General features: G+C 39.5%; 1 protein-coding gene across 2 annotated transcripts in view; it reads right to left on the reverse strand.

The window, feature by feature from the left end:
- nlgn1 (neuroligin 1) overlaps positions 1–24,077 on the reverse strand; it is a 290,365-nt gene extending 266,288 nt beyond the window's left edge. For both annotated transcript variants that reach the window (XM_080297619.1, XM_026158032.2), the window contains exon 1: positions 23,585–24,077. The gene's annotated coding sequence lies outside the window, so the exon portion shown is untranslated. The remainder of the gene's footprint in view (positions 1–23,584) is intronic.
- Between the last annotated feature and the right edge of the window lie 579 nt (positions 24,078–24,656).

Raw genomic sequence — 24,656 nt, forward strand, 5'->3', positions numbered from 1 at the left:
TGTGTTTTTTTCTTCTATATATAGCCATGTTCATTTTTCATTCTTTGAAGACCAATTTTAATTCAAGGTATTTTCAATTTTGTCCTGCTGTGTTATAAAATTTGTGCTCGTTTTTATCTGAATGTATTACTGTTGGTGTTCATTTTCTGCTTTTGCAATGTTGATTCGTACTAATATGTGTTTGCTGCATACACAATGTTAACACTGGCAGTCCCAGGCTTCTACCTTTCTACCTTTAAAACCCGCCACCAGCCAAATGGCTGGTAGGCTTTTAGCTAAGCTTTAGCTTCAGGCAAGTGGAAGCTAAATTGGCTAGTCATTCATATGTAAATTGGGTTGTTACCTGGGAATTCTGGAGGGAGGGGAGTGGGGGTGTGTGGATGAGGGGGTGGGGGAGCTGCTAAAAGCGGTGAGCTTCCTTTTGTTTCATCTTGATGCATTCTCAATCATCCAGGGAAACAAATCTCCAAAAGTCACCAACTTGGAGTGTTTCAGTTTGCCATCTTAGGGAGAAATCAACACACATGGGTGTATGTCCTTTGTTGCTGAGATTTATTGATAAAAACAGTACAAAAAATCAACCATTTGTACACATTTTTACAAATAATTATAAAAAGTGAGTGAGTACATTTCAACATTTTCAGCAATCACTCACAATCCTGGCACTGCCATGGTATCTGTAGTCTGCATTTACCTTGGCTTGGCTTCCTGATCAATTGTCCACTACCAAAAGGAAGCCAAGCCCTGTGATCACACCTTGTTTTGTTGTAAAGGGTGGCAGGGCTTGGCTTCCTTTTGGTAGTGGAGCATTGATCAGTCGTCCATTGTGGCATCAATGTGATCACACCTTGTTTTGTTGTAAAGGGTGGCAGGGCTTGGCTTCCTTTTGGTAGTGGAGCATTGATCAGTCGTCCATTGTGGCATCAATGTGATCACACCTTGTTTTGTTGTAAAGGGTGGCAGGGCTTGGCTTCCTTTTGGTAGTGGACAATTGATCAGGAAGCCAAGCCAAGGTAAATGCAGACTACAGATACCATGGCAGTGCCAGGATTGTGAGTGATTGCTGAAAATGTTGAAATGTACTCACTCACTTTTTATAATTATTTGTAAAAATGTGTACAAATGGTTGATTTTTTGTACTGTTTTTATCAATAAATCTCAGCAACAAAGGACATACACCCATGTGTGTTGATTTCTCCCTAAGATGGCAAACTGAAACACTCCAAGTTGGTGACTTTTGGAGATTTGTTTCCCTGGATGATTGAGAATGCATCAAGATGAAACAAAAGGAAGCTCACCGCTTTTAGCAGCTCCCCCACCCCCTCATCCACACACCCCCACTCCCCTCCCTCCAGAATTCCCAGGTAACAACCCAATTTACATATGAATGACTAGCCAATTTAGCTTCCACTTGCCTGAAGCTAAAGCTTAGCTAAAAGCCTACCAGCCATTTGGCTGCTCTCCGGGTTTTAAAGGTAGAAAAGCCAAATGGCTGGGCTCTGGGCCTTCCTAGTGTTAACTGTGCATCTCTATCTCTCAGCTGACTAAATCAAAATACAATAAAATGCAAAATCTAAAGCAAAATCGTTATAGCCACAAGATTATATTTTTCTTAAGTACTCTGTTTGATTATAGTTGTCATTGTGATGACAGTCTTTACACTCTAGGCTTTTGTCTCCTCTCCTGGGTTCATTTTTGTCCTGCTGAAACGCAATTAGGTAAGTTCAAAGAAGAACTTGACAAAGAAAGAAAGAAATGACAAAAGCTGTCAAAGTTTACCTTGGGATGTGTTTGCTGTAACAACACAGAGTAACCCATTGAAATATGCAGGTTAGTTTCCTGATATGACTGGTGAGGTTACTTGTCATTTTTCAATTCAAGTAATCATTTATTTAGTTACGTTTTTAAATAACTTGTCCATTACTAATTACACTCTCTGCCTCTTCCCTTTCTAGCCATAAAATAAATAAATATATATTAAAAAGAAACTCATCCTGATGCCGTTCCATTTATGCAGCTGGTGAGAGGCAGATGACCAGTGTTATACACGAATGCATTTTATAGAGTGCATTGCTATTGCTAGTGAGGGTTCACACAATATAGCTGGCCCTACTGAAACCAGTTCATATGAAGATTTGAGCCCAGATTTAAGCCCTGTGTGAAAACAGCCTAAAGAGTTGGTTTCCCTCGGATAGCACATTTGACCCTAAAACTGAAAAAGTTTCTCGGATGAGAGGTGAAACGTCTTCAAGCAACTTAAAGAAGTCCAGACGCTTTTCTTTCCAAGGTCCTTAGACTACAATGACCTGGATGACTGAGAAACTTCACAGACATGAAGAAAATGTTTCAAATTTTATTCCCACTTGGTCTAAAAATAGATTTCAGCCACATTGGCAACAAAATTGAAATTACATTGACATTAAACTTCCAGCAGTTCTTACAGAACTCAAACACAATACAGTGGACAGAGTTTATGTCTTAGAAGTATTCCAATGTAGCAACGACTCTGAGCCTTCATGGATCAAGCAATGCAGGGGTGTTTTTTTGGCTTCAACGCTATGATTGATTCAAACTAAGAAAATGTATACCATCCATAAAAATCTGAGACCAAAAAAAAATAGTCTCATAAGGAAACTCAGCTTTTTGATATAAAGTTTTCCCTTGTTACCGAATACAAAATTTTTAAAAGTATTTGCTTGAAATAAATATTCGTAAAAAACACGTTATTTGTGCCTATCCAAATACTGTGTTCAGGTTCGGCTCCACCCCTAGTCTGTAGTTAGATCCCCTGTATTTTTTAAATTCAAAACGCTTCATATAATTCTATGTGTCAGTCTTACTGCACTTATTGCAGGACTTATTGCAGAACACTTCACTACAGATGGTGATTAATGTCCAAGAGTAGATAAAATTACTGGTTACCCATTTTATTTTCATAACTTCTGACAACGTCAATGAATACAGTTCATTTATTTCTTAAGATTATGGAACTGCCAGAACAGTTGTCAAAGAGGTGCATTATTGCTCATTTAAGTCTTTGCAGGGCCTTTTTTAATCTTAAGAAAGAAGATAAAATACAAACTTAATACTTTAATAAATTCACAGCAGTTTAAACGATGCAACATGCATTTCAATCCCCAACTGTTTTTCTATTAAATTATAACAATAGGTTATATATTATAAAACCAAGTCACTAGCATCCTGACATGCTTCAGAGCACATTGTCTGCAAAAATTAGGAAATAACTGCAATTGTTTTCACAGCAATTTCTCGTCGCGTTATCATTTACAATAACAAGTATAAATTACTGAAACAATGTAGAAAAATACTTTCTAGTGCAGTGATAAAATATTCAAAATATGAGACTGCTCAGAAAATGAAATAAATTAATATGAAAAATACAATTACCTCACTGGCTGAATATTTCACTTGTATTCCTGTAAAAAGTACAATTTCAGACTCAATAGCTGACTTAAAGACTTATAAACTATTTTCAGCCAGTCTGTATATTTTGAATATAAATGTTTTATTGGGCAGACGGAGTGCTTAAAGAATGCTGTTATAAAATGTCATAAATCTGTCACTTTCCTGTTATTTCTTTAATTCCCTCCATTTCCCCCTCTCTACTTTTGTGTTAATTTTCTTGTTGCTTCAGTTGAGTGGTGATTGAATGCCACCGGGTGTTCAGAGCAAATTTCACACGTGGTCGAGACCGGGTAACCAACTGGAAAATCCCTCTTCAATCTTCACCTCTCGTCTTCATTCCATTTCCTCTTCCTACTATCCTCCACTCACTCACATCTCTTCATTTCATAGCCATTTCTTTTTTATCCTCAGATTAATTTCCCCTCCCTTTCCTGCCTGCTCCTCTCCTTGATTTATTTCTATACATACTTGACCCTCTGCAGACCTGTTAATGTGGATACCAGCACATTATTCACTCTCTCTAATGTACATATGTATATGCTCTCTTATCTGTTATGCAACAGTCTTTTATCACGCTCTCATATTCCTATCTGCTATAAAATACACACAAAAACTGACATTAATATTGATAATTTTGTCTCTTTTCATCACTTTCTGCTGCACCATCTCATACATTTTTAGATATTTTCACTTATTAGTTTCTACTTAACAGTATGTGAGGACTCAGGGCTGTGTGTCGGACAGGGTCGTCTGCAATACGGGGGCCCCACAGGGAACGGTTCTGGCTCCGTTCCTCTTCACCATCTACACTGCAGACTTCTCCCACAATTCCACCCAGTGCTTCCTGCAGAAGTTCTCTGATGACTCTGCAATAGTCGGCCTCATCACTGATGGGGACGACAAGGAGTACAGAGGACTGACTCAAGACTTTGTGGACTGGTGCCAGCTGAACTAACTCCAGATCAACGCCAGTAAAACCAAGGAGCTGGTGGTAGACTTCCGCAGGCACAAACATTCTCCACTGCAACCACTGAACATCCAGGGTATGGACATTGAGGCTGTGGACAGCTACAGGTACCTTGGTGTTCATCTGAACAACAGACTGGACTGGACTCATAACTCAGACGCCCTCTACAGGAAAGGGCAGAGCAGGTTGTACCTGCTGCGGAGACTCAGGTCGTTTGGAGTGGAGGGCCCACTCCTGAAGACCTTCTATGACTCTGTGGTGGCTTCTGCTATCTTTTATGGTGTGGTCTGCTGGGGCGGCAGCATCTCTGCTGGGGACAGGAAGAGACTGAACAGGGTGATCCGAAGGGCCAGCTCTGTTCTAGGATGCCCTCTGGACCCAGTGGAGGTGGTGAGTGACAGGAGAATGGCGGCTAAGCTGTCATCCCTGTTGGACAACGTCTCCCACCCCATGCAGGAGACTGTGACAGCACTGAGCAGCTCCTTCAGTGGGAGACTGCGGCACCCACGGTGTGGGACGGAGAGATTTCGCAGGTCTTTCCTCCCCACTGCTGTCAGACTCCACAACAAAGACTTTAACTGAACAAACACACACATCCACACATGTGCAATAACACTAAGTGCTATAATCTTTTCTGGCATCGTTGTATTTTTACTCAGTTGTATATAGCATTCGTATTCTATTTTTATCTTATTGTATATTTTTATTCTATTTTATTCTACTGTATATAGTATATTATTTTATTCTATTCTGTACAGCTGTGTACTGTATTTATTCTTATTGTATTCTAATTTTTGCGTCATAACTTTTGCACTGTCCACTTCCTGCTGTGACAAAACAAATTTCCCACGTGTGGGACTAATAAAGGTTATCTTATCTTATCTTATCTTAACATGACCAGGTTTTGAAGTTGTGAGTCGTACATGGTTTATACTTTGGATTTCCCCTCTTATCATCTATATTCTCAAGCTTTTTCCACTCATTTCTGCTGCTACTTTGCCCTGCAGGGATCAATAAAGTTTTCCTCTTATCTGTTTGCACACTCTTAGCTCGTACTCTTCAATCCACTCCTACTTTTCATCCTCAACTCTCATTTTTTCACACCTTTAATAAGATCATCCAGCCTTCACCTCCTTTTTTCCCCACATATTTGCTCTTCTCTTCTGCAACTCTCTGAGACTTTGTTTTCTAACTTTTTCAATTTATGTCTTTATTCTTTTGTCTTTTATCCACATTTTAACTTCCTTTCTTTCTTTTTTGCTCTTTGCTTGTCCTCCCCTACTCCTCTACTTATCACTCCTCTTCCCGCTTCCATTTCAACTCCTCTGTTGTCTTCTTACTAATGTTCTTTCTTCCTTTTCCCAGTCTCTTTTTCATCACGTTCCTCCCTTTGCTCTCAATTTCCTCTTGGTCTCCTCCCTTAACCTCACCTCTTTACCTTCTCCTCATCCTTCCCTGCTCCTCATCCTTCACTTCATCTCTCCCAATTTCACCCCCTGGCCGGGGCAAAAGTGCTGTAGCTGCGTAACAAATCCCCACTGAATCCCCTCAGTCTAAGTCGCTGTTCTAATGAGCTCAGATCAGCCACGGCAGCCCGCAGCCACACTGCTGCCATTTCACTGACGCTCAGTGACAGCCATTAAAGTGGTGTGTGTCCGTGTGTGTGTATTACTCATGTCATGAGGACACAAATCTGTTTACACAGTCACATTGTGGGTACCCGCATCTCTCCTATGAACAAAAAACAACTGTAACATAAATCTTTAAATGAAGTAGGAAGACTCACATTAATGTTAGGGTTGGGTTAGGTTTATCTTAAGGTCATGAAATATGCATTTAAGTCAAGATAATGTCCTCTGAAGAGTAGCTGTATGACACATGTGCGTCTTGATGGTTGCACATACATATGTGTACCTGAAGGATGTTGTCTCAAGCTTAAAGGCCTTTACACACCAAGCAAGTTGTAATAAAATTACATGAAATTCTGAATTTTTCAGATGCAAACTGGTCTCTAAAGTATGTACATGTCATGTTTTTCCAAAAACGTGTCCTCAAAAGACACCCTGCAAAAAAGTGAAGTTAACATCAAGCATTATTGAGCTGGTCCTGATGTTCCTAAAAAAGAAAAGCAAGAAAGAAAAAAGCAAGAGATTCTCGGTTCATCCAATTCTCAAGAGAAGACAACAGCAGAGAGAATTTGATGGTTGGATCCAGGAGTTGATGCTGTATCACAACAAATGTACTTTCACACATATTTCAGGATGTCAATGGGACAGTTTGAGCTATCGTTCAGTCAGTTGACTGACCTGGAATAGAATAGAATAGAATAGAATAGAATAGTGTTATTTTATCATTTCCATATCATTGTATATTCAGTACTGGTGAATGTTTTGTACTAGCATCGCACTTGTTGCCAAATACATTGGTCAGACTGGTAAAATGTGTTTATTCACATATAAAATGTGAAAAAATTAACTTAATCCAATTCCCGGCGAGGAAGGAGCGGCCAGCAGGTTCAGCGGGCATGTGGTGTGGAGGTTAGCCGGACAACTTGGAGGCCAGTTAGTTAAATAGAACAACAGGCTTTTATTTGGCGTTAACAGAACAACATATAAGCCTGGTCTTCATGGCTCCACACTATTCATACATACATGTGCCGAGGTTAGGTAGTCGCCAGCGCCAGCCCATTACAATGGTACGGTCTCTCTAAACAGATGCACGGAGAGCAGCATGCTCGGCTGTAATGGCTGCCACTGCACTCGCACTAGGAGACTCTCCAACTACTATAATAACGGGACGACACCCCATAGCGGTGCTACACCATAGTAAGGGTTGTTACAAGATGTATGTAGTAGTATGAGTGCTGTGGGTACACAATAATTGTACCTTATAAATATGTGTGAATAGGTGATTTGGGCTTGAAGTCTACAGCATTTTAAGTTGCTGATAAGAGTAGAAAAGCACAATTATTATATTATATCATTATAATGATTATTCCTTTCACCCCCCACTCCCACTTTAACACAGGAAAGCAACTGATCCAATCTAACCTACTTGTTAACCTTTCATTGTGTTGCAGGTCAATAAGAATTGATAACATCACAAACGTGATTATCTAAACTTTTAATTTCCTCTGAGCTGGAGATTTGACATTTGTCAGTTTTGCAGCCTTCTCCCTGTTAAATACATCATCCTAGGTCCACATACCAAAGTAAGATAGTTAAGCCAAAGAGCTGTGCTGACCGCTTTATGATTTACATTAAGTAGTTTTAATTTGGAATGACAGTAGACTGACTTTTGTACTTTTTTTTTGGAACTGCTTGTATTTTTCTAAAGAGATATCAGGCTGCTCACCAACTATTATATAAAAAGGTTCAGTACATGTGAAGATTTTCAGAATTTACCTGCATATTTTTACACTACATTATCATGCATTGGTTTTACTAGCCTGGCCCACTGGAGATCAGATCAGGCTGTAAGCAGTTCATGGATTAAAAACCATTTATTAGAGAAAAGTCAAGAAGAAGAAAAGCAAAGAAGGGAAATTGATATCCAATTAAACTTACGTTCATCTCCCCAGTCTCTGCAATCCAATTTCCAACATTATAACAGTCCAATTCACAAATCTCATTTACTTTGTGTTTGTTTCTCTTATCAGACCACAGATGAGTATTTGATAATGCCTCATAAATACTGAAATATGTTCACCAGCAGTCATGCTGAATAAATTCAGTGTTTTAGAAATTGTTACAAAATAAAAATATAGGCTAGTGACAGGAGCTGCACTACCGGATCTTTTTGTCATCCCTCTAACTGTTATCTACTCCAACCAATGGCATGGTTTAGTAACTCCAATACTTGAAAAGAGCTATAAATAACTGAGCTCTATCAAGAATGTGTTGTGCCGAAGGACTCGTTAAATAAATAAAGATTCAGAATGGATTAATTTGGAGAATATTTGCAGAAGATGATAATTGAAACCATAACCGTGGCAAAGACTTTAACCCTTTTTGTTGTTTATAAAAGAAAGGTCAAGCTGCGCAAACACCTCACTGAATTTTCCTACTCTTGTATTATTTATTTGTTTGTTTTTGAATTGTATTCCCCTTAATTATATATCCCGTTTAGGAAGAGACATGGTCCGTCCTGCCAAAATTAGATGAAATTCTGATCCACCGTGCAATACCATTGAGAAACTGGCTGGCAATGCCTTGATTTGTCATCATATCAGTGATTCTAAACACACTTAGTAAAAAGGATACAACTGAACAGATAAAGGAACACTTTTAGTCATGAATTAGCTTCCCAGAGTCTGGTCCTCAATTGAAGCGCTGAGGCACCTAACATCCAAAAAAGTGCTTTGAATGTTCAGAGAACATTTCCTGAAGATTAATTAAAGAAATTCTAAGAACGCTTGAATATGAGAGTTTAGGTTATATAGAAATATTTACATTTAAGCTTGTTTGACATATACAAGCGTATACCCTGTTCCTGTAGTCGTTTGCACATTCTTCAATAAATCACTGCACCCATTTCCCAATAAAATATAAAGAAATGAGGGGTATCTCATGACTTTTTCAAAGTACTGTTCATAAATGTTCTTCTACATCAACATTTTGCGCATGATATAAATCTCCAGATTTGTGACTGGAGAATTGTTTTTTCAACCCCCAAAGTGCTGCTCTGCAAAAGAATGATTTGAGTAGCATACGCCAGCTTTCTTTTTCAATAAACACACTGTCAATTAAAATTGCTGAATGTCAGTCTGCTTAAATTATCTGTAAGGTGCTAGTGGAGTTTTTGTCATTTGCATATTTCACTCGTTCGTCACATCACTCGAAGTCTGCCTTCAAATTGCGTTGGTAAATAGGGCTGAGATGTTGCCAAGTTAATTGCTTATAACCCACTTGATTGCCTGTTGCTCGCTGACTAAATGACAAAAAATCAGAGATGTATATGGAGTACAAAATTAAAGGAAGTACATAGATGGATTTTTTTAAAACCCACCCCTGGTCAAAGCAGTGACACCTAACCACAGTAAGATAATGCATTGACAGATTGCCTTTAATAAAGTAGAGTCAGCATGTGGAGGCAGCCAGTAGGTGTAGTGATTATCTGAGAGGGCAGTCGGGGGAAAACTAAGGGCCAATCATTTTATCCTGGCTTGTCACCACACAGAACATAGTGTTATTTTAAAGAGAGGCAGAGAGAGCAAGAGAACAGATCAAGGGGGGGAGTGAGAGAGAAGCATAGGGCTCACAGGAGACTTATGGCTTAGTCAGTCATTCAGCTAAACACTCCATCAGCCTATGCTTTAGTCAGTCTCATCCATATCCACCTTCTATTTTCCATCGTCCATCCATCCATCTCTCCTCTAGCTGCTCTTGTGTGATAAATCCTCACAACATCACAGCATTTTAGCCATCCCTCTATCCCTTTGTCTGTCCTATTTTAAGCATCTCATCTCACCTATGTATGTGGCAACCACACACACAGGTGCACACACATCAGGGATTGTGGAAGGGATTTATTGAAGAGGTGCTTATGACTATTTGAGGGATGTGCTTAGCTTGCGGGAGAGATTCAACTTCTCAGTGGTCTGAGAGAACTAGTCACTTTAAAAATTATGATGCCTGTATGTACAACCAAGCGTGTGTGAAAGATATTGAATCTGGTGCTGGTGATTTGCACTCTGGGTTTTAATTTTTCAGAATATACGGTACATGATTACAATAATATGGACATTTTACAAATATAGTTTATAAAGACGGCTAGGCAGGCCAAGAGAAAGGAGAAAGCACGAGCAGCACAGCTACCTCTGTGACAACAGAATACTGAACTACGCTTCAGTTTTTCAGCTACTGTATCCTTATTATGCATGATGCTGTAGAATCAAGGACACCATGGACATGTTCTCATAGTTTTCATGTAGATTTCGCAGTCTTTCCTCAGCTGTTTAGCCCAAAATATGAAATACAGCGCTCGTACTAGCTAGAAAAATCTTAATTCCACAGGTCGCTTTTGCAACTACACTTCATAGTATTTTTTTGTTATACATATTTTTACATATTTCAGAATATTTACCATTCTTTATATTTTTAAATATTTTCATTATGTGTTAGCTAACTGCAATAAAATGTCCTTATTTTTACACTTGCTGTATTGATCTTATCTCTCAATCTCACTGTCAGATGAGAAAACTGGTACTGGGTAATTATTACAGCATTTCTCAAGATATTTTAAGACAATAATTGCAACATTTGCAGCAATTAGCATTTACATTTTTTACAAAACCTCTGAATAAATCTACGCTATAGGTAAGACTGGGGAAATATCACGGAAGACTATAAGCAGACAACTTTCTACTTCTCTGCTTTGAGTTTGATACTCTACACTTAAATGTCCATTCTCTTATCTTTCATTATTGGCACTGGACAGAAATGCTGAAATCATGATGGATACTGTGCTGGTTTCATATAAAAAAAAACCTAGCCTGCTGACTGTCGTGTCTCGAGGCAGCCTACTCGTGAACAAGGCTGACTGGCTGTTGTTCAGGCTGTTGACTAGGGAATGTAGCCTGTGTGCTGGCCTGTCAGTCTGGATCAGTGTGCTGTGTGCCCTTGGCTCCCACGAACAGAGTTAAACTCCAGCACAGAGCCTAGGGCACTTCGCACACACGGTCCACGCAAGCACACACAAAAAAATACACACATGCTAGCCTACGGAACAGTAAGGTATAGGAGTACTGAGAGGATGTGTCCATGTGTTCACCATGTTCGACTTCTCTTCCTTTCTTTACCTTCTCATCAAACAGCTTTCATTGCCCCCCCCTTTCTTTCTACTCACATTAGAAAATGTTGTCACATGCTCAATCTACTCTGATAAAATCAACTAAACCCTTTCCCCTCTCCACTTCAGGAAACACCCTGTTCTCCAAGAAATAAATGAAAATGCCTAGGATTGTAAAGTGGCATGTAATCTGTTAAATACATTGTATATCCATGTATTTATGATATACTATAAAGAGATGGCTTGCGGTAAGGCTTACAGATTTTGGATTGTAATGCGCTCCCTAAACAAGACTTTGTTTTATATATCATTTGAACTACAGGAATTTCAAGAAGAATTTTACTGGGATTGTTTTGCTGGGCACATAATTTTAACATATTAAAACATGTTACCACCAAGCAATGAAGTATTAATAGTAATTGGTCATTTCAAGTATTTCTGTGAGACAAAGGCAGGATGTATAAAACCTGAAAGAACTTTTGCAGAACTGATGTATGTTTCAGATGGAGGGTTAGCGATGTTTTCTAGAGCAGGTCAAGGCCCACATGTTGAAGTGTAGGAAAGCTTAAATAACAAAGCTTACATTTCTTGTATTTTGTGGACTTTTGTTGTAAGTTTGCACAATTACTTATACTATTTTGTGAAATTCACCCTTCAAAGTATTCACTGCAAATTTACTGTGTGCTTCATTTCATTGGTTATTTTTTTTTTGTTCTTTGTAACTTTGTCAATGTGCTGCCATAAGTAGCTCGATCCATTCATACTAATGTTGAGACTGCCCGGTGAACTAACAGTTTTTCCATTTTTCATCTGTTTACAATTTCAGAAGGAATCAAAAACATTTTCATGTCCTCTCTGGTCAGGTGTTTTGCACACCTTAGATGTCATCTTTAATTTGTAAAAATGTGTATACACACACACACACACACACACACACACACACACACACACACACACACGTAGGAAAATATTTAGTATACACATCCAGAAATGCATACACTATTATATATTGTACATATATTTATTAGTTTCAGGTTGGCCATTCTTGTATTTTGCTCGTTTGTGTTGTTGTGTTTGCACATCTCTGTTGCTTGTGGGGCTCGCACACAAGAATTTCACTCGCATGTGCTGTGCCAGTGTGCCTGCACATGTGATGTGACAATAAAAAGTGATTTGATTTGATTTGATCTTTATCGCAGCAACAGTTATATATAAATTAGATGCAAATTATGAAATAGTGACGCGTCAACATCCATTCATGTAGACAATGTGAGTGGAGAAAACACTTTTGTATGTCTATGAAATTAAGTGTGTATATGTGCTTGGATTTATAGAATTTGAAGATCATCCAGTATGATGTTAGAGCGATGTTCTGATTAGAAACCTTCAATGTTACACACATACCACCCACACAAATGCTGCTGCAGACCATGCACATCCTTCATGGCAGTGGTATTCCCTGAAGGCAGCGGCCTCTTACAGCAGTCCAATGTGCCCTGCCAAACACACACACACACACACACACACACACACACAGCCTAATAACCTTACATGAATTATGTGTGCATTAAGCATTCATCGGCCTGCATTGTATTCAATTCAGTCACCTAGACAGAGAATAATCAATGTGTGGAAATTTTCTCTCGGTCACAAAGTCTAACAGTAGGCGTCCATACTAAGCGGCTTGGTGCCATGAGTACCACAGCAGGGATAAAATGGAAAGTGACCGGTGTTATCTGTGTGGGTGGTGGAAGAGCTGAGTTCTCCCTACTCTGTTTGCTTCACCTGGCAGACATGTTTTGCGTGGTTGCAGGGGGTTGGGGTCAATGGGGAAAGCAGTAGGTTGGCGTGAAACTGGCTTTCCTCACCACCACACTGGCTCAGCGTGAGATGTATCCCTTCAGGACAGAGGCACAGGCAAGTACAGGCTGCCTCCTGAAAGCTTTCACACACACACACGCACACACACACACATTCAACTTAAAGCACAATCACACATAAAAGGACACACAATTATGCACCCAAATCACAAGGAACCTGTGCAGGTTAGATCATTATACCTCATTCCTAACCTTTTACATTCACCCTCCCCAGTATCCATTACCTCTCTTAATCACTCGACTCATCTTTCCAACCTGTGTTACACTTGGTGAGAGTTCAAGTCTACTTCAAAGACATAATTACTGTAGCCAGTTAGTTTGAGGAGCACATTTGAAAAACCTTCCTCTCTCGAGTCCCTGAGGTTCCACAGAGACCCTTAAGGAGCTGGTTGCTGTTAACAGATGACCACCTGCCATAACATCTCCACTGCCATTGGTAGGCGAATGTGTGTGTGTGTGTGTGTGTGTGTGTGTGTGTGTGTCTGTGTGTGTGTCTGTGTGTGTGTGTGTGAGAAGAGAAGAGAAGAGAAGAGAAGAGAAGACTTCAGTAGCTTTGTCTCTTGGAAGTACAGCTATCCATTAACGTTGCTCCACTTCTACTGTTGTTTCTCTACAAACCTCTAGTCTGAGTAATGCATGCCTGCACATAGGCACACTCATGCACATACAAAGACACACTCCCTGGCCATGTAACAGCCTTAACCTTAACAGCCCTATCAGCCTGCCAGCACAGTCTGTTCTTTTCAGCTTCATCCTCAGGTGAGCTTTCAGCTAATACAAATGTGTGAAAGGACTTGAAGACTCTAAAAGTGACACCCTCTGGGGCAAATGTAAGACAAAAAAGAGCAAAGCCATCATCTCATAATTCATCAACTTGGCTTCACATCAACACTATGGAAATAGTTTATTTATTTTTCAAGAAGTCCTGGAGGATACTGTGTCGAGTCTTTCAAGCTGCTTGCACTGTAGCATAAAAAAGTATTATTCAGCACTTGCAGATAATTCAGCAGGGACTGTCACAGTTATTAAATCTTGGAGAAAAAAAATTATTACACAGCCAATGATTATCGGCTTTCACCACAGCGTCTGTACGAAGTCATTTCAGAATGCTAGCAAAAGGCTCTCATAACCTAAGAGCAAGGGCCAGGGCAGAGTGACGAAAAGCTAATCGTGAGCACTAAATGACAGTTCAGTGGGTCACTTTGCATAAAACCGTGTGCCTGTGCGACGCAGAATTGTTTTGTTAATGGTCACACCTGTTGACATGCAGTTGGATTATCCTGTAGCAGACCATTCAAAGATAATATGACCACTGATAACCCAGATAAGATGGGTGTCAACTAGGGCTGAGCAATAATATGATAAAGATAACTACCGCTAATAACTAAAAACCTTTCCTCAGTTGTAATATGAGTCATGGTCAATGTGAAATGGACAGAATTCATCTCATCCATGTTTTGACAGACAATTTAAAAGGGCAGTAACAATAAGAATAGCTTCCTGCCAAACCAATCATGTGGTTGGAACAGACTTGGAGTCACGTCAGATTAGATTGACACACATGGCGTAGGAAGAGCAGCCGGCAGCAGCACATGTGCAGGTGCATGGGCTACTCCAGACGTACGCACTAGTATGTTAGCAATGTGAGGAAGGTAAAAGATGATGGCAAATGTGAAGACAATGGAAAACTTGAACAACAGACATGACACCCTGAGGGACACAGACCCAGGCTATTTAAAGTCCAACAAAGAAGCAGAGTGACATATACTGCAAACTGTGTCAAAAGCACGTTCCCCCAAAGGCAGATAACACCACAAATTCTTTTTATGCTTCTGAAGCAGTGCCATCCTCGCACGGTGCACAGTTGACTGTTTACTTGCACAATGCAATGCACAATGCAAGACTTCACAGTTCCAAACACTTATGTACCATACCTTACAACAAAAAATAAAGAAAGACACTGATGTCATAATACAATAGCATACCTTATTGTAAAATACACGATATCAACAAGAGCAGTCAAAAAATGTTCAGTTTAAGCAGCAGATGAAAGTACTGACTCTTGTTACCAAAAACATTTCTCAGTCAAATGGTAGTTTCCAGTGTATAAACAGATTATAGAGCCAAACAACTGTCACACTATCACTTAGGAATGGTCAAGTTACACACTTGGTCCATCAGCTGTATGAGCATCAATGCCCACTTTATTGAGGCAGTACTGCACTTCTTTTTTTTTTCTTTAAAAAAACTTTTTTTTAAGTTTATTTATTGTTAGCAATGTAGCACAGCTGAGTTAATACGTGATTTTTTATGTTCTCCTTTGATTGCATCTATTTATATCTGGATTTTTTTTCCCCAATAATTGAAAACGGCCTGAATATGAGTTTATCTATATATACAGTATATTTACAGTATATTATATAACTACACTGTTCATGAGCAAGTATATTTTTTTCAGATGTTTTTGGATCCATATCTACATCTACATTTATTTACTGGCCAAAGAATTTAGTTGACACTGTAACACCAGAAGCTTTTACTGTTTCAGAATTAAGATTTTACTTTCACATATGTATGTATACCATTGCATAGAGTTGCAGACAGACACCCACTCCACTCACTGGCAGATAATCCGTTGATGTTCAGAACACCTTACACACATTTTATGAGCGATATCAAGATATCAGTAAAGCTCCCATTTCAACAAGAACAATTACATTTTAATGAACGGTTATCATAAACGTTATCGCGACTGGCAAATATATTAATATTAGCTGTTTAACTGTTCGCGACCAATAACCAACAGCAAAATCAGCCATCTGTAATCAGGTAAGGTAGTGGCTAGGAGCGATGTCTAATTAATGAAACAACAATGCCAATGTTGGCGTGAGACAGGAAATGTTATCAGGGGTGTTATCAGTGTAATGTTAATTGACAGTGTTCATTTAACAAGATAACGAAAATATTTAAGTCTAAACAGTGTTTGTCTTAAAATGTAAACTTTTAACTAAACTCCCATTTTTTTGTGTTTTTCAGAAAACATGAGCTCTGACCTAGACCTTGAAATCAATGTCACCTGGGCCTTGGCTCAAACAAGATTTTAAGGAGTTGTTCCTATGGTATCAATTTGACAAACCTAGGTGACTTCCTTCTTGAGTTATCGCATCCATAACATTTTTAGTAAACTTGACTTCTGCCTTTGACCTTTATGTCGCTGAGATTCAAGCTCGTCTGAGATGTTTAATAGCTGCACGTATGGTATCGTTTTCAAAATCCTAAATCGACTGATTCTCAAGTTATTACATTCACAAATTTGGTGTCCATACCGCTCCTCTGCTCGTCTGTCCCACAGGGTAATAACAGTACCCCATCAGCCTTTTACAACTGAGGGGTAAAAATCTATTGAGTGTCAAGTATTTACCTGGGTGTCCATACTAAATTTAAAATGATAATATATTCTAATCTGCAGATTATTAATCTATTAAAGAAAGTCATGACTGGAAAGGCATGACATTTTCTCATAATTTGAAGAAATGACAAACTATGTTCCATTTACCTAACTCATCTAATGTAAGACTAGGCAACAGGACACAGACTTGTAACAGCTCTTGTTATGTTATAAAGGTATGGATTTATTTCCATTTCACTTGTTGTCTAAATAACTTTCATCTTAATATTACAGCTTTTATCTGACCAACATAATTTAACTAGGCATTACCAGCTCCACACTGATAATCACAGGGAGCTTAAAACCTCGGTAAAAAATTGTGAATGTTTAAATCACAATTTTAGACTGTTTATAAAATTGTTACACTGCTACATTCTACTTACTACACAATACATAGCTATTCAGTTCTGACTGTTACTCTTGGCACAAATAATTCTTGTTTTGAAGAACAATTTAGTTTGAATGGGATTTCTAGGGACACTGGGTATACAGTAACAAGAAGCACTTGTTTACAAAGAAAAACCTCCCAGAAAAGCAAAAGAAGGCTACAGTAGAATGCTGCTGCATTGAGCCATCCCCCACACACCACCCCTCAGCTCAACATCACTAAACCAGTGAGTAACAAATGAAAATGCCGGTTTACTCGTTTCAGACTTTCTAATCTCAAAACAAATGTTTTAGTACAGATAAGCTCAGAGAAACATAAAACAGAGTACTCGCTTTCAACCACTGCATACAGCTACCAAACAAATCCTGACATATTACATTCATCATTTTAATAATGCAGTAACATTAGACAAGTAGTTGCAACATGTTCACAATATAGTAGCTAGCAGTTTGTTTCTCACTTGGAAGCACATCCAGTTGGAAGATATTTGGCTCTGTTTCAATATTTAATTTGCAGTTTGAGTTGGATTCCCACAGTTAATCCCACAGTTTGGTTTCCAACATCGGGCTGTTTCTTTTTAAGACTATTATTATGTTTTCCTAACTGCTATACTCTTCAAAAGTAGTGTTAAGTGTAGGATGATGGTTTTGTGGCAAAAGCAAAACACTTTATTGTCTGTATCACATTGACATTTATATTTTCTACACCTGTTCAGCTCGTTCAGCTGGGCTCACACAGCAAAGAAAGCAAGAAAAAGAGTTCACCAATGTGCCTATATAGACCTTTCTGTCAAATGAATGTTTTGTCCCTGCCCATTATTATTCGAGGGTTCTCCTTACTGACAAAATCAGAGAAAGGTAGAGTATAGCATATACTTAAATTTAATGCTATGGTATCTTCGCACAGTCCATTGTTGCATATCAGCGCGTTAATCACCATTTATACCAGAAATTCTCATTAAAGCAGTGACTCATTTTGGCCAGACTGAGAATAAAAATAATTATTTCAATTCTGCTTCAGTTTTTTTTTTGCATGCTGGCTTCTTACACAGAAATGTAGATGGGTGTGAAGTCATATGGTGATTCAGTTATTTGACACGTTCAACAAATGTCACCCTGCAACACTACTTCCTGCAAATCATGTGACTGGTAGGAAGTCATGTTGCGTTCTACTGAACATTATATGTGCATTACATATAGCTTTTAATGAAACTGACTGTAAAGGTGGTCACATTAAAAAACTACTTGATGTAAAAATGAATAGACATATTTGTTATTTGTCCTCTAACTGCTATTTATTACATTTTTCTGACAGCTCCCCCGCTGACCCCAGTAGGCACCCCCATACTCCGCGACCCGCCAGGGAAAGGGGGCCCAGGCCCATCCAGACCGGGCCCAGTGCAGCAGCGCCGCCCGGCCCCACAGAGCCCGGGACAGTCCACCCAACCCCACCACAGAGAAAACTGCACCCACCCCACCATCCACTCATCTTCCAGACTACATAAGACAATAAACACCCAGGCTGAGATCTTCCTCCACCTCTCCTGTATCTCCCCCTCCTGCAGAGGGAGCTCCTGAGGAGAGGAAAGCTCCTGCAAGATGTGACAATCTCCCCCACCAGTTGAAGAGCCCCCCAGGTGGCTCGACGAACCGGCGGCACCCTGCTCCAGGGCTGGGCCCCCATGCACCCACCCGCCCACAACCCCGGCAACACACCAACCAGGACCCAAGCCCCCGAGGCCCGGTCCGGGTCCCAGCCCAGAGACGGAGCGCCCCCAGAACCTCACGCCCATCCCAGACCCACCCAGGGCCAGCCAGGCTACCAGGTCAGTAACCCACGTCCGTCAGCAAGCACGCCCATGCTCACAGGTGTACACACGGGTGATCACACCCACAAACTACACCCTTTTTGGCTCCTACCTCAAAGCACACTGTGTTCTGTTGATCTTATGTGCTGCACAATAATGTTTAACATTTAGTATTTACTGTCATATTCCCATATATCATTGTGATGTTGTTTATTCTATTACTCTTGTTCTCTTCTGCTTGCTTTCTTTTTTCTTTCTCAGCAGGTGATCCAGGTGATTGATATATGCATTTTTTTTTTCTCTGCCCGTTCTATTGGTTTTTGTCTTTTATCCTTCTCCCCCGTCCCTCTTCTCAGCTGTTTCTCTTTCCCTCTTTCTTTCTCCTCTTCTTTCCCCCAGTCAAGTCTGTCCCGTATTCAGTAAGTGAAAATAAAATAAACAATAAAAGGTGAATCAAATGGACCATTACGGCAAGGCTGGGATGGTCAGTTTGGTAAAGTAAATCCGTTGGGCATCTTTCTTTGCCTTTAGACAACAATTCTGATAGCAAAAGAGCCAAACGGGACAGGCAAACAAAAAAAAAAAAAAAAAAAAAAGTACATTTTTATTTTGTTTATTAAAATTTTAAGGGTGACCCAGCGTGCACGTAACCAAGACCTTCTTAATCCCAGTTCACCGGTTACTCATGTGAACTCTGGCTCTTCACATTCTCTTTTAATGAAAAGGCTCTTGTGTAATCATTGTTTTTTGATGTCAAGAGGAAAAAAGTGTTTAATATCTGAACTACGAGGTGTGTGCAACAGTGGACAGCACATAATTTCTGACACCAGCAGACAAGCATTCAACTCTTATGTATGAATATTTTTTATTTATTTATAGATTTTACTTCTGTATGCAAATGTACCTTTTTATTACAATTTGATTAAGGTTTAAAGTGTGTGGTGAATTTAAGGTTAAATTATATCCTTTAACAAGGTAAAAGACAAACCTTGACGAATTTCTCAGACATTTCCTTAGTTATTACAGTTTCTTGTCACATGACATAAGTAGGACAGTAGAGTACATAGTCTCACATAATGGGGGACTCTTGTTGACTCTCTTAGATTTTGCACAACATGATAATACATTATCAGTGCAGGACATTATGATAGTTCAACTATATAGAAAAATATAGCTATTGGACCACACCTATTATTTTTTTAATTCGGGCTTTTTCAGTCCTACTAGGTGTGCACCTAGCTATGCAGTCTACCTTTACAAACAAGAATGAGTCACAATAAAGAACTCACTGAGTTCGATTGTAGTATTGTAAAAGGGTGCCACTGTTGCAACAGGTCATTTTGTGAAATCTGCTCCTAGTTATTCCACATTCAACTGTAACTTCTGGATTACAGCATGCACATATGACTAACCAATGGTTCCAACATTAAGAAGAGAAGTGGCAATACATGGTGCAGATGACAAGTTTGCAGTTAAAAGGTACTTCAACAAATCTGGGTCCTCCTGAGACCTCCTGTGCAATTCTGTGCTACAGACAAAGTTCTCCAACTCTTTAAACAAAAATTGGACTCCTGAGATGTTACAAGGCTCAATTGTCTTCTCACTCCATTGCGCCGTTTTCAGCAGCACCTGCCATAAACAAGGTTCCCACAAAGAAGTCGCACAAAACAGTATTCTGTTTTGCTGCACACCATGTTTATCCCCTCGGCCATCCCTGGTGCACCTTCGTGTCTACTTCATTTGAGCAGGAACAGCTTGCTCCATCTCAGAATATTTTATAGGGATGGGTCTGTTGGTGGAATTGTGACTCTCTGGCTCCATTCATATATCATGTCAATGTGTAAATGATCACTTCTGATGAGTTTCACATTTTGATACATCCTGTCTGTACCTTCTGTTTTTAAGCATGCAGACTGACTGTTTTATTTCACAATCCATGCAATTAATAAATTCAAAAAGATAAAAGAAGCGACATGAGCTTCAGCACGTCCTAGAGCCCAGGAGCTTCCAAATGTTGAAGCAGAATCTCAGCATCAAACTATTAAAGCCAGAGAAGAGGAATTATAGTTTATACTCTTACTCCTACTGTTCATAGGTTCCCCACAAACGTAAAAGTGTTTTGTAGCTGTAATAAACACAGCATGTAGTGGTGTTTTGCATGAGTGGATAACCTTGATATGTGTCTGTTTATGTTTCCCCCCTACTTTACTTTGGGTTGATTTGGTTTATTTAATAAAAAAAAAAAATAACTAACTGAATCTCTATTCTTGTATATCGTGGCCTGGATCTGTAAGCACCAACAACTTGCAAATGTAAACTTGAACCACTTTTATCTTAAATATTAAAGACAAATTAGCTCGGTGAAAATCCCTGTGCCCTCTCTGTAGCTCTGTCAATACTTAATTTATTTTGTGCTGTCTCAGGAAAGAAAGACGCATATTTAAAATCCTCTAATTGTTTCTTCATCGCCACGATTCGAGTGTAATTAGATCTTAAAATATGGTACATTCAGCAGTGTTTCTATACCACTGATTCAACAATACATAATCTTCACTTTACCACTTAAAACCCTTAGATAGGTCCCGTTTCCATATGACCAATTTAAAAAAGTGGTTAGTAGTAAGTCATGGCTTGTCCGTTTATTAGTAACAACACAGATATGAGTAGAATAACCAGTGCTCTCGTGTCTGGGGAGAAAGAAAATATCTCAAGAATGCTGGTAAATTGTTAAGAAGGAACAGGCTGGAGTTTATATTCAGCTCAGATCAGTGTTCATAGTGTTACATTTGGAGGATTATTCACAAGGACCAAACCCAGTGGCACAAAAACAGTTTAAAGTAGAACTTCCCTGCTTTACACAAGATAAACTTCCAAAAGAAATAAATAAAAACGTAAAAACAAATAAATAAAAACCGAGTGGAGAGTGAGGTGAAACAACAGGACCACAGCATGAGTCACCAACAAATCTATAATTTACAAACTAGCTCCCTGCCATGCACAGAACTGGTATATGAGAAGGAAAGTAGAAAAATGTTGGTTAAAAAGGATAGAGGTGTGTGATGAGCAAAAAGAAGATCACACTGATGAGTGGCGAATGGACATTTTCTTTCAGGGCTAAGCTATGTAGATCAGATCCCCTGAGACACAGAGGTATGAACTGACTGCCCCCTACCTCCATCCAAATCACACATACAAACACATCCACAGCAAACACAGCAATGCGAAACTTCATTAAAAAGGTCATCTGCAGATCATGTCATCATCAACTACTGCCAGGAACAGTGTTCCGCTCACATGATTGCCCTCCTTTCACTCTTCATCCACATCTCATTACTAGATGAATGAAACAGTTTAGCCTTGAGATTTCTTATACTATGCGTTCCATGTTTATTCCAGAATGTCATTATGAGTTATGCCATGTCTTTCTTTTAATTTAATCAAGTGGGCCCTAAGGTGCTTTAATTACATACTGTGGTAATTTGGGGTAGGTGGTAGTGGCATATGTAGTCCGGGGAATCCGCATTCCCTAGTTTAGTTACTAGATCTTTGGAAATCTCAACAAATGCATTAGTATCTTGATCTGCTGTGCTGCCTTTGAACAGTAGCCTATTTGAAGCAAATACATAAATATGCATGATTGTCCAGCCTTGATTGGGATCTTCGGGGCATTTGAAAAGATGCTCTAATAGCTCAAGAAGTGCAGACATTTCTGTACCTGAGCTCTTTCTCATCATCTCAAAAGGTACCTGATCTGGGCTGAACTTAAAGGGGTGTAAGGGTAACGGGGTAAGGGGTAATGCCATTAAATATTGTATCTGACCGGAGTACATCGAAGCATCCACGCGTCCTTTTTTGCTGCATTTGTGTGTGTGTGTGTGTGTGTGTGTGTGTGTGTGTGTGTGTGTGTGTGTGTGTGTGTGTGTGTGACAAGTCGCTGAGGCGTGCACACACAAATACCGCATTCATCCAGTTTTATATGATGATGGTGCCCCCGCAGCGGCCAACGGGCGCAACTTTCCTCCTCCTCCTGGATCGAGGAGAGGATAGAGAGACTCCATTCAACACACACACACACACACACACACACACACACACACACACACACACACACACACACACTTTATGAATCTCCCTCCATCCTGACCCTCAGCAATCAGCCTGAGAGGAGGTTTGCATTCATTTGATTACCAAGAGAAAACGAAGACAAATTTCGATAAATGTTAAGTATCAGCTGCACACCAAACACATTGCCTCAAATGTTTAATGCTGACAATTTTTTAAAAATATTTTCTCTTTCATTAACAGAAGCTCCTCCTGAACAGTGACAGAAATGCACGCTCACAAACAGTCTGCAGGTGGTAAGCGATCGACCGACGGTAACGAATATCAGCTATATGTCCTATTTCAAAAGCAAGTCAGTATTTTTACGAAAAACAAAAATCACTGAGCCTTTTTCACCTAAAGGTTTCTTTTCTAAAGCAAGTATTTTGCGCAGCTTGGTCGGCGAGAGTGCGCAGCTCTGTGCGTTCATGCGCTTGGAACGGAGTGAGAGAGTCAAAAGTGGCAGACAGAAGAAGACGAGATGCTGCTTTCTGCTGTGCACGGGACGCTCATCAAGGCGCAGATCCTCCCATGACTTACATCTTAGACTAAGAAGAAACAGGGTCATTTGGAGATGTTTAATGCTATTCGTTATTTCAACCACATAAACTTGTCCTCGACCACATCTTGTAAATAATTCTGCAGTGTAAATCATGAAGTCAAAAAAACAAAAAAACAAAATCAACCCACTGCATCACAGTTGCTGATTCTACCGGTGAATTCTCAAAGCCCACAGAAACCCGACAGTGCTCAGAGTTAAGTATGAGCGTGTGTTTACCGTTAAGAAACGATCCCATGCGCTGTTTTTTCCACCTCAGACAATATTCCTCTGTGCCTTAAGTCCCGTTAGGTTAAGGTCCAGTCCTTCCAAAAGCCACATAGTACCCCTGAAAAAATCCCGACGCTCAAGCGTTGGAAATAAGCCTTGGAAATAAGACTGGCGCACTTTTCACTCCAGAGGGTAGAAACTCGGGTTAAATGCGGTCCAACATTTACACACGGGCAGAAAGAAATTAAGGAAACCCTTTTAGTCCAAAACAAGTGCTCCGTTAATCCAAAATGGGTTTTTTTATTCACAACTATAAAATTCTCCTGTGACAGAAGAAACCATTACGCTCCCGGTCTTTTGACGCGAATCGGTCTACATGTTAATGACGGTCACGTTAGAGAAAAAGAAAGAACAGTGGGATTTTTTTTCCCCCCCATCGTCCGCTCCTCACGATTCAGGTTGCACTTGGCTGATAAAACGCCGTCCTCTCTTTCTCGCTCTCTCTTCCTCTCCCCCCTCCTCCTCCTCCTCTCCTCCAGCCCCCAGTCTCTCTCGGAAGCTTTCGTGGAGCAGAGACGCACCTAGCGGCCTAAGAGGGAACTCCACAGCCACATGAGTTTATTCCCACCCCGCCCCCTATACAGACTGCTCTTAAAGAAACATTAAAAGACTTTTTTGCGTGTGTGTAAAAAGAGAAATCAATAAAACCTTCGTGAAGTGTGATTTGAAAAGTTAGACCACCATTCAGCTTGTTGCTTATAAATAACAAAGATTTTAAAAAAGGTAAACTCCTATTGCCCATTGGTGTACAGTAAAATATCTTTAACACTCATGCTTTATGAATAATTATAAATAATAATGTTTGAAAATATTAATATTAAAAGTAGTTTTCAAAATGTATCGTTTTGTATTTTGAAGCCTGTTTCATATAAGCTACAACAACAAAAAACACAACATTTTTGCATTACCTTAAAATAAAACAAGTAAATAGTGCAAATACTGAAATTATATGTCTATCACCATTATCAACATATAGATATTTTCATATGATTTTAAAGGCATTAGGCTGAATGTTTAAAAT

This window comes from Astatotilapia calliptera, chromosome 23, assembly GCF_964374335.1.
Source record: "Astatotilapia calliptera chromosome 23, fAstCal68.1, whole genome shotgun sequence".
Taxonomy (NCBI): domain Eukaryota; kingdom Metazoa; phylum Chordata; class Actinopteri; order Cichliformes; family Cichlidae; genus Astatotilapia; species Astatotilapia calliptera.